The sequence below is a fragment of the Myotis davidii genome, unplaced genomic scaffold, assembly GCF_000327345.1.
Source record: "Myotis davidii unplaced genomic scaffold, ASM32734v1 scaffold711, whole genome shotgun sequence".
NCBI lineage: Eukaryota > Metazoa > Chordata > Mammalia > Chiroptera > Vespertilionidae > Myotis > Myotis davidii.
In genome coordinates, this window is record NW_006285235.1 from 202,345 (window position 1) to 206,086 (window position 3,742).

The 3,742-nt window shown below is 34.7% G+C and overlaps 1 long non-coding RNA gene across 1 annotated transcript in view; it reads right to left on the reverse strand.

The window, feature by feature from the left end:
* LOC107181841 overlaps positions 1-3,742 on the reverse strand; it is a 15,021-nt gene that overhangs the window by 566 nt on the left and 10,713 nt on the right. The window lies entirely within an intron of this gene.

Below are 3,742 nucleotides of genomic sequence, written 5' to 3' on the forward strand. Positions count from 1 at the left end.
GGCATAAACAGACTAGAGGATCCTGAGAATCAAATCAATGATTTGAAATACGAGAAAGCAAAAAATACCCAACCAGAAAAGCAAAAAGAAAAAAGAATCCCAAAATGTGAAGATAGTGTAAGGAGCCTCTGGGACAACTTCAAGTGTACCAACATCCAAATGATGGGGGTGCCAGAAGAAGAGAGAGAGCAAGATATTGAAAACATATTTGAAGAAATAATGACAGAAAACTTCCCCTATCTGGTGAAAGAAATAGACTTACAAGTCCAGGAAGCACAGAGAACCCCAAACAAAAGGAATCCAAAGAGGACCACACCAAGACACATCATAATTAAAATGCCAAGAGCAAAAGACAAACAGAGAATCTTAAAAGCAGCAAGAGAAAGAAAGTCAGTTACCTACAAGGGAGTACCCATACGCCTGTCAGCTGATTTCTCAACAGAAACTATGCAGGCCAGAAGAGAGTGGCAAGAAATATTCAAAGTGATGATTTCCAAGAACCTACACCCAAGATTACTTCACCCAGCAAAGCTATCATTCAGAATTGAAGGTCAGATAAAGAGCTTCACAGATAAGTAAAAGCTACAGGAGTTCATCACCACCAAACCAGCATTATATGAAATGCTGAATGGTATTCTTTAAGAAGAAGAAGAAGAAAAAGTTAAAGATAAAAATTATGAACAGCAAATACATATATATCAACAAGTGAATCTAAAAATCAAGTGAATAAAAAATCTGATGAACAGAGTAAAGTGGTGAATATAATAGAACCAGGGGCATGGAAAGGGAGTGGACTGACAATTCTTGGGGGGAAAAGGGTGTGGGGGCCCAGGAAGAGACTCGACAAAAATTGTACACCTGTGGATGAGGACAGCGAGAGGGGTAAGGGCAGAGGGTGGGGTGGGAACTGGGTGGAGGAGAGCTATGGGGAGAAAAAAGAGGAACAACTGTAATAATCTGAACAATAAAAATTTAATTAAAAAAAGATAAGAAAAAACTAAACCAAATTCATAGGCACAGACAACAACAGTATGGTGATTACCAGAGGGAAAAGGGGTGAAGGGAGGTGGAGGAGGGTATAAGGGCAATAAATGGTGATGAAAGGATACTGGACTTGTCCTTTATTGGACATGTGGTGAACACAAAATACAATATAAGATGATGTTTTATATAATTGTACTCCTGAAACCTATATAATTTTATTAACCAATGTCACCCCAGTAAATTCAATAAAAAGAATAGGATGTAAAACATACAAAAAAAAAAAAACCTTCCAGCAAACAAAAGTCCTGGACCAGATGAATACAGGTAAATTTTACCAAACATTCTAAGAACTAACACTTATCCTCCTCAAACTATTTCAAAAAATTCAAGAAGGAGGAACACTTCCAAGCTATTTTTACTAGCCAGCATTATCCTAATACCAAAACCAGATAAAGATAGTACAAAGAAAGAAAATTACAGGTCAATATTCTTGATGAACACAGATACTAAAATTCTCAACGAAGTTACAGCAAATCAGGTCCATCAATATATTAAAAAGATCATACACCACAATCAAGTGGGATTTATTCCAGGTATGCAAGCTGTTATAATATTCACAAATCAATAAATGTGATATATAACATAAATAAATTGAAAGATAAAAACCACATAATCATATAAAAAATGCAGCAAAATCATTCAATAAAATCTGGCACTCTTTTTTTTTTAATTAAGCAAGTTTATTCTATATATATAAAAAGCTAAGTTAACTTACACATGTGTGATACATATAAAGCTCTCACTGGTGTCAATCACATGTGTATGTTTCCATCTGTCATTGTTGATTTTGAATTTAGTTGACACTTTTATTATAGAGAAAGAACGAATAGTGATATTAAAATATTTCTTCTAATTCATTTCCTTTCAATGTGCACAAATTCGTGCACCGGGCCACTAGTGTTGAATACGAGTGATGAAAGCAGACATCCCTGTCTTATTCCTATTCTTAAGGGAAAGCCTTTTAGCTTCTGTTCATTGAGTATGATGTTGGCTCTAGGTTTGTCATGCATGGCCTTTTTTATGCTGAGGTATGGTCTCTCTAGTCCCCTTTTTAAAAATATATGTTTCTATTGATTTTTAGAGAAGAAAGAAGAGGGATAGAGAGAACTGGTGACCTCTTGGCTCCTGGGTGGATGCTCAATCACCAAGCTACACGGGCTGGGCTATTCCCAATTTGGTGAGAGTTTTTATCATAATTGGGTGCTGGATTTTGTCAAATAATTTTTCTCTGTCTATAAATATGATCATGTGATTTTTATCCTTTATTTTGTTTATGTCGTGTATCACATTTATTGACCCACAAATATTATACAATCCTTGCATCCCAGAAACAAATCCCACTTGGTCATGATGTATGATGTTTTTAATGTATTCGTGGATCTGATTTGGTACTATTTTGTTAAGGATCTTAGCATCTATGTTCATTTGTTAAGTCTTAGCATCTATGTTCAGCAGGGATATTGACCTATAATTTTCTTCCTTGTAGTGTCTTTATCTGGTTTTGGAATTAAGATAGTAATGGCCTCATAAAAAGAACTTTAAAGTCTTTCTTCCTTTTAATTTTTTTTAGAATAGTTTGAGGAGGGTAGGTGTTACTTCTTTGAAAGTTTGTTAAAACTCCACTGTGAAGTTATCCAGTGCAGGACTTTACTTGCTGGGAGTATTTTTGTTTGTTTGTTTGTTTGTGTTTTTTTTTTATTACTACTTCAATTTCATTAGTTATCAACCTATTTAGGTTTTCTGATTCTTGGCAAATTGTATATTTCTAGGAATTTGTTCATTTCATCCAGCTTGTCCAATTTGTGGCATATAGTTATTCATAGTATCTTCTTACAGTCCTTGTATTTCTGTAATGTTATTTGTTACTTCACTTCTTTCATTTCTGATTTTATTTATTTGGTCCTCTGTTTCTCAATTAGTCTGGCTAAAGGTTCATTAATCTTGTTTATTTTTTCAAATAACCAGTTCTTGAAAGGATTTTTATCCTTTATTTTGTTTATGCGATGTACCTTTTTGTTTGTTTGTTTGATTTTTAGTCTCTATGTCATTATTTCCACTCTGATCTTTATTATTTATTTTCTTCAACTTACTCTGGGCTTTTTTATTGTTGTCTTTTCTACTCTTTTTAGTTATAGTGTTAGATTGTTTATTTGAGCTTTTTCTTGTTCTTTTTTCTTTTTTCTTTATTTTTTAATTGTTATTAAATCTTCATTGTTCAGATTATTACAGTTGTTTCTTTCCCCCCGTCCCCCACCATAGCTCCCTACACTCGGTTCCCACCCGACCCTCAGCTCTTACCAGGTCCCCTCCCCACCCAGTGTCCTCATCCATAGGTATACGATTTTTGTACAGTCTCTTCCCACACCCCCACACCCCTTTTCCCCCCAAGAAGAGTCAGTCCACTCCCTTTCTATGTCCCTGATTCTATTACAATCACCAGTTCATACTGTTCATCAGATTATTTATTCACTGGATTTTTAGATTCACTTGTTGATAGATGTGTATTTGTTGTTCGTAATTTGTATCTTTACCTTTTTATTCTTCTTCTTCCTCTTCTTAAAGGTTACCATTCAGCATTTCATATAATACTGGTATGGTGGTGATGAACTCCTTTAGCTTTTTCTTATCCGTGAAGCTCTTTATCTGACCTTCAATTCTGAATGATAGCTTTGCTGGATAAAGTAATCTTGGTTGCACA